Source organism: Pelodiscus sinensis, chromosome 1 (genome assembly GCF_049634645.1).
Source record: "Pelodiscus sinensis isolate JC-2024 chromosome 1, ASM4963464v1, whole genome shotgun sequence".
NCBI lineage: Eukaryota > Metazoa > Chordata > Testudines > Trionychidae > Pelodiscus > Pelodiscus sinensis.
The window spans coordinates 88196111-88217589 of NC_134711.1; the positions used below are offsets into that span (position 1 = coordinate 88196111).

A 21479-nucleotide genomic window follows, 5' to 3' on the forward strand; every position below is an offset into this window, starting at 1 on the left:
AAGTCTGGGAACACTAGGGAAGTTTCAGAAGAATGGAAGAAAGCTAATATTGTGTCAATATTTATACAGGATAAATGGGATGGCTGACACTGACCCCAGGAAAGATAGTGGAGCAGCTGAGAGAGGACTCAGCCAATAAAGAATTAAAGGAAGATAATGTTATTAATCAACATTGGTTTATGGAAAATAGATTCTGCCAAGCTAACTTGATATATTTTTTTATTGAGATTAAGTTTGGTTGATAAAGGCAATAATTTTGGTTTAATATATTTAAATTTCTTTACGGTGTTTTAATTGGTACCGCATGACACTTTAATCAACAGAGAACACTGAATGGATTAAAACGAACAGGCCTCAAAATGTAATTGTAAAGGGGGAATCATTAAATGGGCATGTTTCTAGTGTGTTTCCACAGGCATTAGGGCTGCAGCCCAGGGCCTTGAGCTAAAGGGGGAAGGGAGCACAGGGCAGATGCAGCCTGTTGCTTCTTTTCACGCAGCCTGCAGTAAGTCTCTGTGCTGTCGGCTAGACATGGGTTCTGAGCCATGCGTCTGGCACCCCTAGGTGAGGGACATTCAGGCATCTTTGTGTTGTGCTTCTGCCCAAGCACTGGCTCCGCAGTTTCCTTTAGCCAGGAACTGGGGCCAATGGGAGCTGTGAGGACAACACCTGCAGGCATGGGCAATGTGCACAGTGGAGAGCAGCATGGCCCCTCCGCTTAGGGGCTGAACATACCACAGGAGCCCCACAAAATCTAATAGGCTTGGGCCCACAGGAAAGTTCATCCATCCCTGCTTGCATTAAACCCAACAACTTGTGTTCATACAAAACCTTGTAATAAACACAGGGATGCTTATTAGTAGGGATGTAAAAGGTCATTTAAAAAGGTAGCCATGTAACCGCTAAAAATCATAGTGTTCCATGGTTATACACGCTGCGAGCTCTGCACTATAAACATGAGGGTACTGTAGTTGGCTCCCCGGGAGCGGACTAAGAGCTGGCTGGAGCAGCTCCTGCCTGTGGTGGGCTCTGTGGTGCTGGAGCAGCCCCCTGCCCAGGGTGTGTGTGGATCTGCTCTGGCCCGTACCAGTTAACAGGTGAGGCTTACCGGTTCCAGTTACGGGTGAGTTTAATGGGTAACCTTTTACATCCTTAGTTGTTAGTGGAGCCACGTTTTGTTCATTTAGGTCCCCTGCTTGCCACCCCCTTAAGACTGAATATCTCTGAAACCAAATGCCCTGTCTGTGTCTCTGCCTTCACTATGGCGTTCTTGAGAGAGACTCCACCTCTCAATTTTTCTTATGATTCCACTAAGCGTAGCAAAGACCTCCATCACCACACACTTCAATGGTTGGTCCACATAAGAGTCTTAGAAGAGTGTTGCCGCTTTCATGAATTGTTAGTCCTTTGACTCAAGTGATAGTGCATCATGGTTTTTAGTGGCGATGGGCAAAGGTTCAAACCTTGCTGTCCAACCTAATCATTTACAGACACAGTCTACTTGGATAGCAAGCCATCAATCCTGAGGAAACTAGCAGTACACATTGTAGTAATGCACGTTTCCACTAGCACATTCTCTTCCTTTAAGCCTGCCATATTTGTTCTCCCCTCACTATGTTAGTTCCACATAATGTGTCACATTCAAGGTCTTGGTGCTTAGGATACCTACAGGATTGCCTAACATTTCAAGGCAAGGTCGATAACACAATTGCCAATACAGTAAAAGTCTTCTGTACAGGTGACACAACTTTCTCAGGCATGGGGGCCAAGACGGCAGTCTTGAAAGATTAAAGGTCTTGTGAGCCTACCCAAATGTGCACTGAAATCTCAAAAGCCATGAATTAAATTGATTTAAATATTTTGATGCAAGTCTGCATGTGGACAGTCTTCTTTCAGAACAAAGGGTGGCTTCATTTGATTTAAATACAGTTGGTTTGCTACTAACCAGACCAGTTCAAGTTTAGACTAGACCTAACAATTCCTATGAACTTTATTGTGTATTTCTGGAAGGTGCACTGGTCTCATGATGTTAGTCTTAAATCCAGTATAAGAACTTGAATGGGATTTGCAGGGCTGTGAGAATGGGAAGATGGAGGCTTTCGCCTTGAAATCCTAGGTTCCCATCCAAGCAGTGAACTGAATTGGCTGGATGGTCTCATTCCATTTCTTAGTACATAGATATCCTCTAGCACAGGGGTTGGCAACCTTTCAGAAGTCATGTGCCAAGATTTAACTTTCCCCATCCCCCTCAATGCAAGCCCTGCTCCCTCCCATCCTGCCCCTGCATCTTCCTTCACCCCCCTCCTACTACCACATCCCTGTGCCCCCAGCACACACACTGGCAGGGACGAGCAGTGCTGGGGCAAGGGGGGTTCGGTGGGGCAGTCACTTCCCTGCCTGGCTCAGCCCTTTGCCTGGGGTTCTCCCCTCACCTGCAGGCTGCTGCTCCAGGGCTGGGGCAGGCAGAGTCCGGGGCTTCCTAGGGCTGTCTCCAGTCCCCAGCTGGGCACAGCAGGGTGCTGGGTTAGGGTCCTCCTGCCCAAGGGAAGCAGCTGTAGCTTAGCCCAGGCCACAGTGCCCCATGAAAGCGGCAGCAGCATGTGACCATCTGCGCCACCAGCTGTGCAACCCCACCGTGGAGCAGCCCCATCCCCGCCCCCCTTCCAGAGCAGAAGGCAGAGCCTGTAGCAGTGGGAGGAGGGTGTTAACCCCTTAGCTCCTGGGAGCTTCACACCCTAGGGATGTGGCGCCTAGCGAAGGGTAGGGCTGCCTAGCCCCTCTGCCATGCTGCACATGCCATGAAAAATCATCTTGTGTGCCACTTATGGCACGTGTGCTGTACATTGCTGACTAGGGTTGTCAGATACCTTCACAAAAAATCCCGAACAGGCAGGGAAAAACTGGTTAAGCGCAAAAAAAAAAAAAAAAAAAGTTGCTGCTTCTTTAAATTACCTTGTTCCCCCTGCCCTCGCAGATGCTACTGTCCTTCCATCTAAGAAAAACAGACAATACCGGACATTTTACATGTCTGATATTCTCTTTTTTTTTCTTTTTTTTTTTTAACTGGACAGAAGGCCAAAATATTGAACTGTCTGGGCAAAAACCGGACACCTGACAACCCTATGCTGACCTCTACTCTAGCATCCCATTTGGTACACTGTTTGGCAGATTCAGCAGAGAGCTTGTGCAGACAGAACACTTACCTTCTTCCTAGAAATGGGGTGGATTTTCAAGGTCAGAAGGAGTAAGGTTTGAGGATGGTGCAGGAAATATGTATATCTCCAACCCCACTCATTTTAGTCCCAAAGTTCCCTGAAACTTTAGCTCCAAAGTTTCAATTCTGGTGTTCCTTTGCTTTATTTATTGAAAATTATTTGGATCAGAAAGGCTTTTGAAACCGAGATTCTTGAGAGAATTCACTAGGGAATGAAACCTGACAGCAGTTCCAATTTCCTGCATGAAAAAATATTGTCCCCTTTGTTTCGGGTCTTCGTTATGCGTTTCAGTGAAGAGCTCATGTTTGTTATGAGCTGCCATTGCCCGTGCATCTCTTCTTGGGGTAAGTCTCCAAGGAATGTCAATTTAGAATCTTTCACCTACGCTAAATTCACAGAATTAATTAAAAAAAACCCTACAGTTACGTCTCATTTTAATAACTGCATAGCTATGCACTCATTTTACTTATGTAGGACACTTCTGTAGGCATCCATCAGATATTTAGAACTTTCTAACTGTTTGCAAGCATCGAGGGAGAGCAAAGTTCCTTTTTGGCATATAAAAACTATGTGTTTTGTGTCCCAAATGTTCCTACATTTCTACAGTTCCCCTAGCTGTGTGCAGCTTTCCCCAAAACTATTTATTTTCTTGTTTCTCTCTCCTCACTACTGCACTCCCGTGGAGATAGGTGACTGGGTAGTTTTGGTTTGTACACAAGAGCAGAGCAGCCCTTGCACAGATGGAAGTGAAGGTGGATTGGGACTGAAGAGGAGAGAAAATACTCCTTAATAAAAATGTAAATCGGACCCTAGAAACAAAGCTGAAGAGTGGAATAAGTGTAGGGTCTTGTCTACCCTAGAGAATGGAACAAGTTGTATCGCAGCAGTTAAAGCATGTTAGTCAGGCTGAATCATACTGTTTAACTCTTTTAGATTTCCACTGCGTCCACACTATCACTGTCCTACACCATTTGGGTTGTTACACCTTTCAGGCAACTATCCCACAGTTCTTGGCATGGTGCTCAAAAATGCTGCATTCTGGGAGATTTTGAAAGGCCCAAAAGTGGGAGTGAAAGTGAACTATAGGAGAGCTAGTTGAATATTTCAACTAGTTTGCATTCACACAGATGTTGAAGTAGTTCAGAGTCAAACTGGTATTTGGCCTTACTGAAGCACTGTGTTCTCCAAATTGTATTTAGCAAGCATGTAAGCTGTTTGGAGTGCCTTTGTGTGAGGGCTTGAGCTGTGTCACATTTGTTCTAGCGAGAGCAAGTGGTAGTTATATCCATTAAAGAAACTCTCAGGCGACGTCTAGACTGGAATGATTTTCCGCAAATGCTTTTAACGGAAAAGTTTTTCCGTTAAAAGCATTTGCGGAAAAGAGTGTCTAGATTGGCATGGACGCTTTTCCACAAAAAGTGCTTTTGCGGAAAAGCGTCCGTGCCAATCTAGACGTGGTTTTGTGCAAGAAAGCCCCGATCGCCATTTTCGTGATCGGGGCTTTTTTGTGCAAAACAATACCGTGTTGTCTACACTGGCCCTCTTGCGCAAAAGTATTTGCACAAGAGGGCTTTTGTCCGAACGGGAGCAGCATAGTATTTCTGCAAGAACACTGACAATCTTACATTAGATCGTCAGTGTTCTTGCGGAAATTCAAGTGGCCAGTGTAGATAGCTGGCAAGTTTTTCCACAAAAGCAGCTGCTTTTGTGGAAAAACTTGCCAGTCTAGACGCAGCCTCAGTGTTTTGGCTAAAAAGAGAGTTCTGTAGAATAGTCCTATGTAGCACTTTAAAGACTAACAAGATAGTTTATTAGGTGATGAGCTTTCGTGGACCAGACCCGAGGAAGTGGGTCTGGCCCTCGAAAGCTCATCACCTAATAAACTATCTTGTTAGTCTTTAAAGTGCTACATAGTCTGGTCTAGCTGAAACAAAAAACAGGACTAACACGGCTACATCTCTATTACTACTCTAGAACAGTGGTTCTCAACCAGGGGCATGAAGAGGTCTTCCGGGGTACTTAATTCATCTAGATTCTTGTTGGTCAACCTGGAGGTTGCAGCCCTCAGAGTAATCACAGGACCAGTTGGAGGGGGGTGTCACAAGTTCAAGGACGGCATTAGGGGGTGGCAAGCGGGACCTTGCGCAACTGCCCTATGCCACAGGGGTACCGTAAAGCTAAGTTACATGTTTCTGAGGTGGGGCTTCGAAATGACCACTTGGGGTTTGGACTGCAGACAAGGCTCATAAGTAAAAAACAGGCTCAAATATCACACTGAAATGTAAGTACAGGCAGTCCCCAGGTTACGTACAAGATAGGGACTGTGTAGGTTTGTTCTTAAGTTGAATCCGTATGTAAGTCGGAACTGGCGTCCAGATTCAGCCACTGCTGAAACTGATCAGTTTCAACAGCGGCTGAATCTGGACACCAGTTCCACTTACATACAGATTCAACTTAAGAACCCCAGGCATCCCCAAGTCAGCTGCTGCTGAAACTGATCAGCGGCTGATTCCAGGAAGCCCGGGGCAGGGGCTTCCTGTAGTCAGCCACTGGTCAGTTTCAGCAGCGGCTGACTTGGGGACGCCTGGGGCAGAGCAGCTGGGGTGCTGCTGGGTTGGTCCAGTAGCGCCCAGAGCAGCGCTACGGGACCAACCGGCAGCGCCGCAGCTGCTGTACCACAGGCGTCTGGAGCAAACCCACAGAGCACGGGGGCAGTAGGACAGCCCAGACGCGCCGTGGCTGTCCTGCTGCCCGCGTGCTCCACGGCTTTGCTCTGCTTTGCTCCCCGTCCCCCTGGTCTGCAGACCAGGGGGATGGGGAGCAAAGTTGTCCGCTGCCCGCGTGTTCCGCCGCTTTGCTTCCTCTCCCTGGTCTGCTGGAGACCAGGGAGAGGGAGGGCCCTGTTCATAACTGCGGATCCGATGTAAATCGGATCCGCGCAACTCGGGGACTGCCTGTACAATATTTATATTCCAACCAGTTTATTTTATATGATAAAAAGGAGAAAGTAAAGAATTTGTCAGTAATAATGTGGCTGTGATACTTTTTTTAAAAAAAAGTATTTCTTATTTTTGGAAGCAAGTAGTTCTTAAGTGAGGTGAAGCTTGGGTACTCAAGACAAATTGGATTCCAGAAAGGGGAACAATAGCCGGGAAGGTTGAGAACCCTTGCTCTAGAATCATTAGGGAAAAATGAGATTTTGTTATGTACTATATATCCGAGAGAGTTTGTGCATCTGTCTGTGTGGCTGTCCACCTGTGAGTCCATTTTTTTAAAGAACTCCTTCTAAACAGTAAGAACTAGGACCACCACATTTGGTATACAGCTTCCTCTTATTATAACTAAAAAGCAAGGTCAGGGTTTGGTTGTGCCAGGACAATGAGATGTGTGTGGAATGTGATTTTTTTTTTTTTTTTAATCATCATCAAATAAAAAGAGAGGGGTCTGATAGCAGGAACAGTTATACCCCAGAATGACCACACGGGGGCAGCAAGTACCCCAACCTCAGGTAGCAGCTGATGGCTGTCAGCCTGGCCCCTTCCACTTTGGCTTGCCCTGGGGAACAGCTGCCAGCTGATTAGTGCAGCCCCTGCCATCCCTGGGGAGCAGCTGCTGGCCTGGGCTGTGTGGGCCCACACCAAACAGCCAGCTGGTAGGCTATATGGCCCTCACTGCCCTGGGCTGGCCCCGGGGAGAAGCTGCTGGCCGCTTCCACCCCCTGCCCTGAATTTCCTCCACCCCAGCTCTATTGAGCCCCTACTTGCTCCCCAACCCTGCTTCCTGCACTCCCCACACCACCAACTCCCTGCCCTGAAACAATCTGACCACCTTTCTTCAAAGTCTGCAGAAAAATTCTGTTTATCCTTCTGAGTAAAACTGACAATTTTCAAGCCAAACCAGTTTTGCTTAGCAAGGTGTTTAAAAACGTAGCTTCTTTAGAAGATTTACCCGGTGAGATCTGAGATAAAGCAACACAAAAGTGTTTCATGAAATACCTGAGCAGCGCCAGGTAAATCTTCTAGTGAAGCTACGTTTTTAAACAGCTTGTTGGGCAAAACTGGTTTGTCTTGAAAATTGCCAGTTTTACTCAGAAGGATAAACAGAATTTTTCTGCAGACTTTGAAGAAAGGTGGTCAAATTGTTTGAGTTACAGGCAGGGTTGCCAGTTTTGGCTGGATATGTTCTTGGCGGTTTCATCACATGATGCAATATTTAATAAAAAATTAATCTTTAATTTCTGGAGACTCCAGGACAATCCTGGAGGGTTGGCACCCATAGTTACAGGTCACTACACTAGATTTGAGATTTTGTGAAATGCTTTTGTGTTGCTTTATCTCAAATACAGCACGCTACTGTCTCTCCAAACTAGGGATATGAGCGACTAGTCAACTATCCAATAAGCAGGGAGCAGGAGCTGGTGCTGGGGGGAGCCAGCTTAAAAGCCAGTTTCCCCTCAGCACCGCCTCTGCGGGGGGCAGGGGAGATGGGGTAGCAGGGACTGAGCACGAGCTGGGAATCAGCTGACTTCCGGCTCACACCTAGTCCCAGAAAGGCCTCTGCTTTTTAAATGTATTCAGAGCCAAGAGGCTCTTAATCTATTTAGTCTATTAGTTGATTAAACTAAATTTAACATCCCTTCTCCGAACTGTTCATATGGCCAAACCTCCTTGAAAACATATACAAACATTTGAGGAAATCAAGTGGTAATTATGCTCAACAATGATTGTTCTGTCAAATTGTAATGGTTAAAGGGTATATTTGAGCAGTTTGCCCTCTGGTGGCTCATTACAGGCTGGAAAGAACATAGCATTGTCAAAGCTTTACATCCTGGAGATAAAAGATGAGGATCTTAGCCTTGGCTTTGCAGATTTATTTGTGCTTCAGCTAGTACATAGGCATTTCTGCAGAAACGGAGTTATTGCTGACTGGGACTTAGTTCTTCAGTGAAGTCAGGAGGACATGGAAGAGGCAGAATTGCAGGGCATGGGAAAAAAATTACACTAACTATGGAATTAGGTTGCAAAGAGAATTATGTTACAAGGGGGGAGAATAGACATCTTACAATTTTGAACCAAAAAAAAGTATTGTGGATATTTTATGGGTATGTTGGAACTTTTTCTCGGGCCAGTTGAGGGGAGTAGCTCAAACCATTTAAAAATTATGAATGCTTTAAAATGACACTTTCAGTGCCCACCATTTTGGGAATTTGCTTGTTTGTAAAACTTGACGCTTTTGTATATTCTTTGGGGCCAGTACTGTCATTACTATGGGCCTGTGCAGCACCTAGCACAGGGGTGCTGGTTCTGGCCTTGAAGGAATAGGCTAATATTAAAACAGCTCGAATCTTGTAGTTTGCAACATCAGTGGGCAGGCCCACTGGCAGCAATTCTGGACCCCAGGGCAGAACAGTCCATAGGCTGCTATGCCTCACAAGCCGTGCCCGCGTGGACATGGTCTGCTTGATATTTGGGCGGTGCTGCGCCCATGCTGGCTGGTGCCCAGGACGCCTCTGGCTGCAGTTCTAGTGCACAGCGAGCTGCTAGTGCACTTTTCTGGCACAGCCAGGACTTTCACATGCCTGCCCAGTAGGTTGCCAACTATCTAATTGGGCAAACCCAAAGACCCTTGCCCTGCTCCTTTCCTGAGGCCCTGTCTCTCACTCACTCCATCGCCCCCTCCCCCCCAGTCACTCGCTTTCACCAGGCTGGGGCAAGAGGGAATGGGGGGCATGTGTGTGCGTGCAGGCTAAGGGAAGAATTTCAAGTGTGAGGTGCAGGTGCTGGAAAGGTGTTTGGGTGAGGGAAGTGGGAGGAGTTTGGATGGGGAGTGTGGACTCTGGGCTGGAACAGAGAGTTTGGGAGTGGGTGAGGCTCAGGTTCTGGGAGCATAGGTGCCGACTCTATGGGTACTCCAGGGATGGAGGCTTGGGGGAAGAGGGGAATGGGGGAGGGGATGGAGCAAAGGTGGTGCTTGGGGATAGAATGGGGCAGACACAGAACAGGGAGTGGAAAGAGGCAGAGCAGGAGCAGGGTTTTGGGGGAAGGGACAGTCCCTGGGATGGAGAGGAGTTCCAATAACCCCCCTCCCACCCCCTCCGAACTAGAGCGTAAGTCGGTGACTTATGGAGGAAGTTTGGGTGTAGGGCGGCGGGTGCGGGCTCTGGGAGGGAGTTTGGGTGTGGGAGGGCAAGCGGACTCGGGGCTAGAGCAGGGAGCTTGGGTGCAGGTGGGGAAGAGGGAGCGGCACTTGCCTTGGGCAGCTCCTGAAAACAAGCAACACACTCCTTTGGCAGCGACTCCTAGGCTGGGGGGGAGGGGGTCTCTCAGCTCCCATTGCCAAAGTTCCCAGAGCTCTGCAGGTTAAGGAGGGGAAAGAAACCAGGGTAATTCAGAGCTCTGCAGGACACTATGAACTGGGTGTGGCCGCAACTCGTGCAAAGCTTCTTAGATCCAAGTTGCAAGGGCGGGTGCCAGGAATTGAGGATTCGGTGATAGAGATCCAGCCGTGTTATTCTGGTCTTGCTGAAACAAAAGTTCTTGTTTTTAAAACAAAGTGAAATTTGACAGATTTCACTAGATTGCTGCTAACTACACCTTCTAAGGACTGGTAATATCTCAAACCAACCTCTATTGCAGTTAAAAGTATAGAAACAAACAGTTCAGGGGAAGTAGGTAAATATTCAAACACTCTGTTTATACAAGCTCTTAAAATGTAAAATTCTGGAATCACTGTGGCCCCATATCTCTGTGGCCATTTTTAGGCTGCAGATCCAGCTCTTGTAACCACGATGTCTGATGGTGTTGAACTCTGATGTAAATGAAGGCTGTTAGTGTGCATGTAAGTCTTTGTGTAAATGCACAAAGTGTGCTGGTGTAGTTACAAGGTACAACCTCCACTGCACACTGCCGTGTGGATGCAATTTATACTGGAAAAAATGTGCATTTATCTCGGTTACAGTTATTCCCACGTAGGAAGAGAACTTAACTATACCAGTTTAAGGCACTTAGGGTGTCTAGACTCCACCCCTCTGTTGGCAGAGCGATGTAAATGAAGCACTTCGAAAGTGCAAATGAAGCAGGGATTTAAATATCCCGTGCTTCGTTTGCATAATCGCGTCATGGCGCTGTTTTGAACAAGTGCCATATTGAAACTGAAACCGCAGTTTAGACGTGGTTTTTTTGACGGGCGATTTTTTTTTAAAGATCCTGTACTCAAAAAATAAGGAGTACAGCTGGTCCCCGAGTTGTGAACGGTCAACTTACGACCATTCGCAGTTACGACCGGAGCTGCTGTAAATGGCGGACCCAGAGTTACGAATGCAAGCTGTGCTTACGAACAGCGCGGTTGCGTGTAACTCTATGGGATCCGACTTACGAACAAACTGAGTTACGACCAATTGCTTGGTCCATAACTGGTTTTGTAAGTCAGGAAGAAGCTGTACAGGATCTTTCAAAAAATCACGCTGTTGTCGAAAAAAAGCGCCTAAACTACAGTTTTGGTTTCGAAATGGCGCTTGTTCAAAACACCACCATGACGCGATTATGCAAATGGAGCATGGGATATTTAAATCCCCGCTTCATTTGCACTTTCAAAGTGCTTCATTTACATCCCTCTGCCAACAGAGGGGTGTAGTCTAGACACACCCTTAGGAATGTACCAGTACATGCATAGCGGTACAAAAATCACCGTCTTAATTAAGAGTTACACCAGCACAAAAACTGTGTGCACACTAGGCCTAAGATGTTGTTTTCTGTTAATAGAAGTTATTGCTGGGAGAGAGAACGACTGGATCATATTGACCCTCACCTAATTCAGTGCCCTGCACTATGTTCTTCACTGCTTATTTAACCTTTTTAAAGGAATCAAGGGTTGGGTCTTTCATCACTTCCCTAGGAGACTCTATCGCAGTCTAATAGACTGCACTGTCGGGAAACATTTCCTGATGGTATGCTTTAATTTTGGGTGTCAGATTCCTGGCCCGTGTGGTGACCTCTCTGTCTGAGTCTGCATCAGTACAACGTCTTTTCTTGCAGATGCTATTCAGAGTTTCCCTCCTTTGGCATTTTAATCTGAGTCCTCCCTGTGCTGTCAAATATTGCTTAGGGCATTAACAAGGCTCCTTTGGTGTCTGCTGGATGCCTATTTCAGCTGCAGGCAGCTGGCTGCTTGGTCCAACCCTGCTGAACTTTGTGCAGTTTCAAGAAGCAGTTACAGGGGTACAGAGCTGGGAGGTGGCTGACTGCTCCAAGGACCTGAGTCAGCAGTCCTGGACCACTGGTTACCTAGGATGGGTTTTTAAAATCAGGGACTGTTGGCAGGGCAACAAGTCTGAACCAATGGAGTGTTGTTTTTTTGGCTATGTCTGTGCTACAAATACAACCAAGTGAGAGGAATCTGCTACAGCATAGTTGTGTCCTGACCTTGTTACTGTGCAGTTCTCACTTATCGTGTGGACAAGATCTAAGCATGTCCCTAGAGTCAGGCTGAAACTGGCTTCTCAGTTCCCTTTAAGTCACTAGTATAATGGGCTGTGTTCCAGGCACAATGTCATCTGAATCCGAGAGAGTCGGGAGAGCAAGCCAGCAACTCTGTCTGGGAGGCTGTGGAAGAGGCAGGCAGGCAGCTCAGCAGTAAAATCCAACTTAAATGAGAGCTGAGTGAGTGGGAAAAAGGGGTGTCTTCATTGCAGTTTTCCTTCTACCATTTACACTTAGTGATAAAGATCCAGCCGTGTTATTCTGGTCTTGCTGAAACAAAAGACAGGACTATGCAGCACTTTAAAGACTAGCAAGATGGTTTAGTAGGTGATGAGCTTTCGTGGGCCAGACCCACTTCCTCAGATCAATATGTGGAAGAAAATTGACACGACCAGCTCCCCAATTATCACCCCTATTGTCATTACCTCACAGGCACTAACCTTCCCCCCTCACCCCTCTTCTGTTCTTAAATCTGATTAGTCAGTTTTATATGTGTTCACTTTTTTTTGATTGTATCACTTTGGTATATATGGTCATGCCAATTTTCTTCCACATATTGATCTGAGGCAGTGAGTCTGGCCCACGAAAGCTCATCACCTAATAAACCATCTTGTTAGTCTTTAAAGTGCTGCATAATCCTGTCTTTTGTTTCATCTACACTTAGTCATTCTTGGTAGGAAAGATTTCATATTTCTGTAGCCCTGCTGTGTTTTTGGAGATTGGGGATTGTTTGGGGAGGAAAGTGCTGACTCATTTTAGGCAGGATGAGATCTGGCGGGGTCTCCTTTCTGCTTCCATATACTACCGTTCCATTGCTGTCCCCATTTACCCTCTTCTACCATTATCCAGCAACTTGTCTCCCTCAGTTTCCATCTCTACCCAGCCTGTTCTCTGGCCCTTTCTGCTCCTCACCTTCTCTGGCAGTGAGTTGCTTGCTTGTTTCCCTTCTCAAACAATCCCCACCTCAGGCTCTCCATCCTTTTCCTCTTCCCTAGAGTCCTTCTCTCACACTTCACCCAGGTTTCCCTCCAGAACCAGCCTCCCTAATCTCTTCTGGCTGGATCCAACCTCCCTACCCTCTGCTTATGCAAGGGGAATAGGCTTCCCCCCTCCCCCCCCCCCCCCCCCCCCCCGCCTCACACACATGCTTGAGAGGGAAATAAGTGAATGTCTCTCCGTGGTGATGAGAACCACACACAGAGATGCAGGAAACTTGGCAGCAGTGTCACTAGGATTTGGATTTCCACTTTTTGAAGGATTTCTGTTTGGCTCAATTAATCTCTAACACCAGATGGCTAAATAGCAAGGTTTGTCTCTTGCTTTCCACCTTCTTCTTTGTTTAGATATATGCATGTCCTCTGTGGTTCAGCGAGGGTTATTTTGGTAGCCTTTCTGTAGCCAGGACTATGCTAGCAACACTTGACTAGTATAGAAATATGTAGTATAGTGGTAAAGTGTTCCTAATGTGGGGGTTACTCTACGGCAGGGCTACTCAATGTTGGAAGCCCCAGGGGCCACAATGATACTCAAAGCACATGCCAAGGGCTGCAACTTAAGTGTGATTGCCTATACATGCAAATATATATGCAAATAGCTTCTTTCACAGTGACGGGCATAAATACAAAGATTAAGGCAAGACTACACAACACACAGGCCCCATTTAAGTCAGTGCTGCTGATATTAATAAAATGCAATATTTACCTGATTTCCACCCATATGACAGCACTTTAATGAGCAACGACAATTTAGGAATTTAACTACTAAAACATGTATCAACAGAACACCATTATATTGACTGCTTTTTTTTTTTTTTTTTTTTAAACTCCCACCTGAGGGCCACATGTTGAGCCCCGCATAAATCCAAACTGCACTGTGGGCCGCAAACGAACAGGCCGCAGGCTGCATGTGGCCCATGGGCCGCGTGTTGAGTAACCCTGCTTGACGGCAAAGCTGTGCTTCATACCATTATAATAAAACCACCTTAGGACAGGGTGCCTGGAGTGCAGCGTGTAACGGGAGTACCACTGAACCCCTTTCACTTGCCAGTCTGGGTGTCTCTCATAATGCTAGTGACAGGCAGCAAAACCCTCCGGGCCCTGTTACCATTTTAGCATAACATCTTATGGAGCCCCACACCCAACTAGACTGCCTGACTGTTCCCAGAGCCACTCACAAATCAGAGAGAGCGAGATACCAGCCAGTTCTCCCCAGCCTTTTTACCCAGTATCGTACCGTCTTGTCCCAGTCAGAAGTCTGATCAGATTACGTTTATTACCCAGTCTGCCCCTCTCTGTGTGGAATAGGGCATACACAAGCCTTTGTAAACCGAGCTGAGATTTTTCCAAGCATTTCAACCATAACACATTGTTTTAGGTAAAATATAATAAATCTGATTTATTAACTACAGAAAGATAGCTGGTAAGTGATTATAAATGGTAAGCATACAAGTTCAGCAGTCGTTACAAGGAAAACATAAGTGCACAGTCTAATCTTTAAACTTTATTACACTAGGCAGAATAATCAAGCAGTTCTTGCCCCACTGGATGTAGCAGTTCTTGCTTCTCTTTCAAGCCAGGGACCAGCCTCCTAAGTTGAAGTCTTTGTCTTTACAGAATTCTTGCTGTTTCCAGCGTAAGTAGGGGAGGAGAAAGGCCAACGTATGATGCCACTTATTTTACAGCAAGGGCAGCAAAACCACAGCTTGTGAGCCCTGTGCTGCTCTTATACAGTTAAAAGTGCGGCTCACAGAGCTCTCCACAACCCAGAGTTTGGTAGTTGGCTCTGCAGTGGGGTGGTGGGGCTAGTGGCTTATGGCAGATATGACTCATGCCTGCTAAGAATGGGGGAGAACCACAATTTAAAGGTACCCCCATCAACTTGAGTCATATACACCAATATCTTGATTCATGCCCCCTTCTATCTTTAGCTGCCCCTCTCTTTGTCTCCCGTTTGTTCGCCACTACCTCTCCATGGGGGGCGGGGGGGAGCTAACTGCAGGGAGGAGCCGCTGCCTTAGCTTCATGGGGAGAGGCTGCAGCAAATGCAGCTGTTTGCTGGTGCCTCTCCCCATGGCTACAGTTCCCACTTCATCAGCTCCAGCTCCTGCTGTGCAGGGAGGCAGCCTGGTACCATCATATGACTGAGCTAAGCCCTTGCAAAAATTGGATGGGGGGGGACATAACTCCCCCCCCCCCCCATACATTGCCTTTGGCTTCTGCCCAAGAGGGTGGGGGCATCTTAACCCTAAGCCCTGGCAGGCACATTTGGCTCTTGAACTTCTGAAGATTGTTGTGTGCTGCCCAGAGGGTCAGAAAATTTGGCCAATCCTGTTTTATACCCTCAGGCTATGTGCCTGGAAAATACTAGCCAGACTTGTCCTGGTGGGTTGAATAATTCCCCTGACGTGATCTTGTGCAACTGTCATTGAATTGTAAAGCTCTCCTACTGATTAATGGTCATTAATGGTCCCTGATAGCATATGTCAGTAACAGCCATACTGCAAAATCTCATAGCTTGAGACACACCACTGATATATGATAGAAATGTAGCTGTGTTAGTCTGGGGTAGCTGATATATGTATTTTGACAGAACAATGGATTTCAACAGGCCATGCCTTTACATCTGCTATCTTACATGGGCGTTCCAGGGTGCTGCTTGGAGGTACAGACTGCCACATGTGAAACCAGCCATACTGGTAAAAGGACAACTGTACTGGTATAGCTGCACCTAGGCTAGGGATTTCTGCTTGCATAGCTATGCCAGTCTGAGATCACACCTCTTCACAGCCTGGCTGTACAATTCTGTGGGGTGTTCCCGGTGTAAGGATTATTTACATCTTACTTTAGACTTTAGGGCTTCTTTGGCTAGCATTCCTCCTGTTTTGGAAATCCCCATTTTAGTGTTCATTGGTGAATACTTCAGAGGAGGCTGTGAAAATCCTCGTAAGTGTGCAATACCCTACTGTTAGGGAAAAGTCTTCCTGATCCCATGGGATCACATTTTGCCCTGAAGCATAAGTACTGGGATGGACTTCTGCCTGCAGCATTATTGAGTCACCACCAGAGATATAATGTGGTGCCATTTACCATATCAATTGATGACTGAAATATCCTGACCCTATGATCTGTAAGACCTATTTATCCTGTATATTCTCTCCTGAGTCACCCATTGAGGTGAAAGGGTCCCTGAATGGTCATTCCCTCTCCCTCCTCTCTTCCTTCCTTTCTGTTCTCTCACTCCTTCCCCGCCTTACCCATTGATAGACTCCTAACCACATTCTACCCTGGGTTTAATTTTTCTTTAATATCTTCATTTCTTTAATGACAGCAGGAGCTGCAGGTTGTTCTCTGTGGGAGCTGTGGCATGAGGCTGTGCTTTAGGTAATGAGACCTGATGAAAGCCTCTTGTTACTTTGACAAGATTCCTGTCTTAAAAAATTCTCTGTATTTAAAAAAAAAAAAAAGTAACAGGCTGTGCTGGCTATATTAATGTTTTTAATGGTTTGCATGTGGCTATCAGACACTTATTTGTCCATCTTGAGAGAAGCAAAGCAATTCCCACCTCCCCACGTGTGCATCTTTGGCCGGGATCAGTCAGGAACCGGAATAAGGGGTCAGAGTGGAGGAGCGGGTGGATGAGAATTTCCCAGAATCCTGGCAGTAAAAATATGAAATCTGCCATTTCACACTTTCAAGGGGTGGGTAGGAGTCAAGAGAACCTCTTCCCCTCCCCACTCGAAAAAAAATCTCTTCTGGAACATTCCCCTGCCTGTGATTGTCAAGGGAGCTGCCGTTTCCAATGGTAGCATTTCTACCAATGGAGCGGTGAGACTTCACTAAAATAATTACTGCATTTCTGAAGTGAAACAAAAGAATTTACGCTGTAATTGAGAGCTAGGAAGGGGAGGGAGCTGACAGACTCAGTACAAGTGTGGTGTTCTGCTAGGTAGCCTGGAGTATTAGTACACAAGCTTTTTGTGTCCTAAGCTAACGTACTGTTTAATCTGCAGGGAAAATAAAGCTTGGTGGTCTGAGCCTAGAGCATGTTTTTAAACTGCATTTCTGATACAGACCGAGCTAGCCAGGTGTAAAAAGCAGAGGGTGCTCTTAAGAAGCCAAGGACTGCAACAGTACTGCTTCAGGTCAGGTCTCACTTACACTGGCAGACATCTGTGTCCAGAAATGGAAAGGCAGAAGGTATTCCCCAAGCCAGAATTGAGGGGCACTGGTGGAGCTGTGCAGAGCAACTCGTACAATGAGCACGAGAGCAGCTTGTGAAGAATTAATGCCGCATAACCTGTGTCAGAGAGCAGGAGCAAACGCCAACAAGCTCTGTCTCACTCACACGCTGATTAAACAGAGCTGCCAGGAGAGGTCAGCCCTCGTTGGCTCGCTGACAGGTTGGCTGGAAGGTGTTATGATATAGTAGGGGAAGGGATATTGATCAGTTTTACAACAAAACAACACTCTCCCTCCCTTCCCCCCAGCCTTACTAGCCATAATTTGGGGAGTGGTGGCTGGCATTAAAGGATACCACCTTCCTGCTCTTGTAAAATCCAGAATATACATGATCTGTCCTGGGGGTGGAGGGTAAGTAGAAAGCAATTTAGATGGAGTCTAAATTCCTCCTTGCTTGCTGCTGCCAACCACATATTCCTCTGAGAGCAGCTGCTGGTCCAGGTCAGTATTTGCCCCTGATATTCACTGAGCAAAGCTGTCTATGAGCCTCCCCCTAAACTGATACAGGGCATCTCTGCTCACCTGATGTTGAGACTGAGCATGCTGTTTAGCTGTTTAACCCTTGCTTCCTCAAGCTGAGGAAACCAATGCACAGGAAACATTTGCTAGCCGTGGCCATATTGGCACATCTGCTTCTTGAGAACCGCTTGTGCTCTCAGTCAGAGAAAGGTGATGGTGAATCACTGTGGGGAAAGAGATAGTGGCACTTTGGTTGTTTTCTTGATTCTCTGAGCCCATGCCACTCTCCTAGAGAAGCTGTCCTGGCTGCTAGCAGGACGCTGAAGATGTGGGATTTGGTTTGTTTTCATTGAGTGGCTTGGAATCTGTAATACACCCCATTTTTGATAAATGGTCCTTCCTCTCTCTTTGCTGCTGAGCATGCCTGATCTCTGGGTCTGCCTGAGGCACCCCAGCAAGGGCAAAAGAGTTTGTTTAATGTACAGGACGTCCCTGCTATACGTCGCCCTGGTATACATCTGTTCTGCACTAAAGTCATTGACGCATGTAGGAACTGATGCGTTATCAGTCCTCCTGTTTCCTGCTCTTAAGTCACACAAAAAAACCCCCAAACAAACCAATTTGTGCATATGGAAGTCAGCTGCAGGAAAAAAATTCCCCGCTTTAAGTTGTTTTGCTATAAATCCAAGTTTTTTGGAATGTATCTTGGACTTATGGCGAGGATGGCCTGTACATGCCAAGGAAAGGTGACTGGTAACCCTGCAGACAAAGGCACCCATTTCCCCTCTAGCTGGGAAGGGAGAGGGGGGCACTCCAGACCCCATCCCCCAGACTCACCCTCAGCCTGCCTTTTCCTGCTGCCTCTCCACCCTTGCCCACCACCCCAATTCCACCCCTTGTCCAAGTCCCTGCCCCACCTCCTTCCTGGAGCGCACTACATCCCCACTCCTTCGCCTCCCTTCCAGAGCATCCTAAACCCTGCACAGTAGCTGTTTTGCATTGGGGTGGAGGGGGGGAGAGGGGAGAATTTGGTTGCCAGTGGATGCTGAGCATATGCTTATTTTTCCCTGTAGGTGCTTGAACCCCAGAGCACCCATGGGATCTGCACCAGTGCTTGCAGGTGCCCCACACTATCTGCCCTCAGCCACTGTTCTGCCTGCCCACTCTGGGGTTAGTTGTCCCTCATCCACTATAAAAGAGATGGGGGTGGGATGCTATTTGTGAGGAAACCACTGTGAGGAATTTTTCACCCTCATTGCCTTGAATCATTCCTAGTGATGGTAGTGGAGGGGGGTTTGGAGCAAATGGACAATGTGGATCTCCCCTGCCCCTTCCCTGATTTCAGCCCCCCCTATCCACACACAGGCTGCACAGAGAGCCCTCCGCAGGATTCAGGAGGAGGCTACAGATGCATCAGGAATGCATCCAATAGGAGTCATGGTCCACAGAAGACCCTTTCTGGAGCAGAGCTCATCCATCCACTGGAATGAAAACTACTAGGGTGAGATGGCAGGAAAATTAACTAACTCTGTATGCTCTGGGACAAAGAGAAGCCTGTTCTTAAACCTGCTCCCTTTTGTTGGCCCTAACTAATAGCAGGTAACTCGCTGACTTGTTTGTTTTGTAGCTTGCCATATTCTGTCTCAGCTGAGTTCATGAGATATGTTTGGGGTGTAATCATGTTTTTTGAAGGAGTGCTGTTCCCAGTCTTACACCCAAGTAGTGAGGGACGCCATGGAGGTGGAAGGTTTGGGAGATTCCTTCTCACCCCTTACCCAAGGAAACTCCTTTCCAAGGTAGTATCTATGTTCCCGCTTTAACCTAATTTTCTAGCTGGGCTTGAGGGAGGTACTGGACGGTACCTAAGAGTATGAGCTAACTTAACTTACAACTGAAGATCCACCTGGCTTCCGGACTGTGTAGCAGTCCTAAGCTCAAGTGGCCAGGGATAATACACCCAGCCAATAGGGCTAATCTTATTATTTTTACTTTGTTTTATAATAATAAAATCAGATGGAAAAGGCCTAGTCCATCTCACTGTGGCCAGTGCAGCCCTGTTTCCTGCTATGCATTTTCTAGTATCTTGTCCAGTGTACAGTTTTGAAGATGACCTTCACAGGATTTTTTTTTTTAAATTGAACTTGTGCCTTCTTTACTTCTTTGTGATGCATAAAGAGAGCCTGAGAGGACTTTAATTTTTTTTTCTGTTTACCTTAGAAATATCGGGAATGCCCACTGTGATCTTACCTGGCATTGTTAGATCAGTGAGGAGGTATGGTGGGTTTTCTTTCTGAGCTTTAAATCCCTTTAGTGAAAATATGAGGATGTTGAATAAAGACAGCCTTTAGATTCAAAATATTAATTGGCCATTGACTCTGCATAGATGATAACAAAAGCAAATAAAAACCCAAGGAAAACAGTCTGAACACAATTCCTTTCCTTTTTGAAACCCAGCTTTCATGCTGTTTATGAGATCACCATTTCATTGGTCCTTCAGTTATCCTAGTCTCCCAGCCTACACAGAACCTGAATTTCTAATGCAAGGGAGCAAGCAGAAAAAACGTTGTAAAGAGCAAAACAAGCCTTTAAGGCCTTCTTTGTACAGCATATAATAAAGAAGGAAACAAGGGGATAAGCCCAATTTATTTTGCAGGTGACCTTTAAAAGCCCCATACAGTGGGAATTTCACCATAATAAGCCTTTGGGAACTAAAATCTATTTCCGTATCAAAATGTTTAGTCTCTGCTTGTTCATAACTTCATAAGTTTGGGGCTGTGGATATTTGGTTTCTTGCTTTTGGGGTTATTTAATAGGGCAGAACTGCTGATGTCAATTGAATTTAAAAGGAAATATTGGGGTGTTCTTAAAAGCTAAAAAGGAATCTTGCTAACTCTGCAAACAGATGACAGTTCTGAGGGTCTCTTGCTCTCAGTGGTGTAGCTCCCCTTTACAGAAAGGGAAACATATGAGTGGGAAAAGACAACTGGTATGTGTCCCCCTTTGGAGGTCTAGGAAGGGCATCCCACTGAAGTGGTGATAAGATTAGTTTAATTTAATAACCCTTCATCCAGGCTTCTCCTTGCATACCCTACCCCCTTCCTATTAATCCTTCTCTCTCTTTCTGTCTCTAAACTGCTGTTGAGGGGAGTGGGGAATTGTAGTCCCTTAAATCGCATCCAATGGCTCGACCTGGCAGTGGCTGCGGTTGCTAAATCAGCCAGCTGAGCACCTGCTGTCTTGAAGCTAACAGAATTGAATAGTGTGCTAGTCATTTTTAAAGTGATATTGTCAAGGTAAAAATGTGTGTGTGTGTGTGTGTGTGTGTGTGTGTGTGTGTGTGTGTGTGTGTGTGTGTGTGTGTGTGTGTGTGTGTGTATAATTTAAATCAGTCCTCCTTTGAGTTATTGAATAGTACATTAGATTAGTAAAACCAAAGGCAACTTTAAAAATTCTATTTAGGTTTCACCATAGCTGGAGGGATGGCCTCCAGCATCAAGTATGAGTCACCTAGAGACTTCCTGCAACCACAATGTTGAATCCCAGCAGGCTTGACTTGGTCCTGCATCCCGAGGTCAATAAATTGACTTCCATGCAGCTTATTATGCGGGGATTTTTCCTGTGTGACCTTATTAAAAACTGAAGTCCTCTGTGGACACGAAAAATCCAATGGGAGTTTTCATAAGTGTAGGGTTTTTTTGCAGAGTTTGTGGCAAAAACCTCTCCCCCTTCTGAGAGTGCCATATGCATATTCGTCTGTATCAAGTCCAAGATGTGACGGCACAGCATTGCTGACTGAAGTGATTAAGGCTTTAAAAATGTACCTAACATCAACTAGTCCAAGAACTAAGGCAGATGGTCAGAGAGAGAGAAAAAGCTATGGCACCATGTCCCTGCAGTTCACAAGAACAAATAGTTGTGTACTGTGCTTAATTGTAATATATTGCAAGTCAACTTCCTGCTTAATAATAGTAAAAAACCCACTCACTACATCTCTCCTGCTCTGGTTAGACCTACTGTCATATTCTGGCTTCAGTCCATTTTTCCTTACCATGGTGCCTCTTTTTATGAATTGCTATCAGTGTCTGTTTCCT

The 21479-nt window shown here is 46.2% G+C and overlaps 1 protein-coding gene across 5 annotated transcripts in view; it reads left to right on the forward strand.

Annotated features, from left to right (window-relative positions):
- TCF20 (transcription factor 20) overlaps positions 1-21479 on the forward strand; it is a 198305-nt gene that overhangs the window by 19396 nt on the left and 157430 nt on the right. Inside the window, exon 2 of one of the 5 annotated variants that reach the window (XM_075935696.1) lies at positions 18754-18889. The exons of 3 other annotated variants lie outside the window; for them this stretch is intronic. The gene's annotated coding sequence lies outside the window, so the exon portion shown is untranslated. Of the gene's footprint in view, positions 1-18753; positions 18890-19639; positions 19661-21479 lie in introns of those variants that run through there. One more of the 5 variants, XM_006120505.4, reaches the window with a different exon arrangement.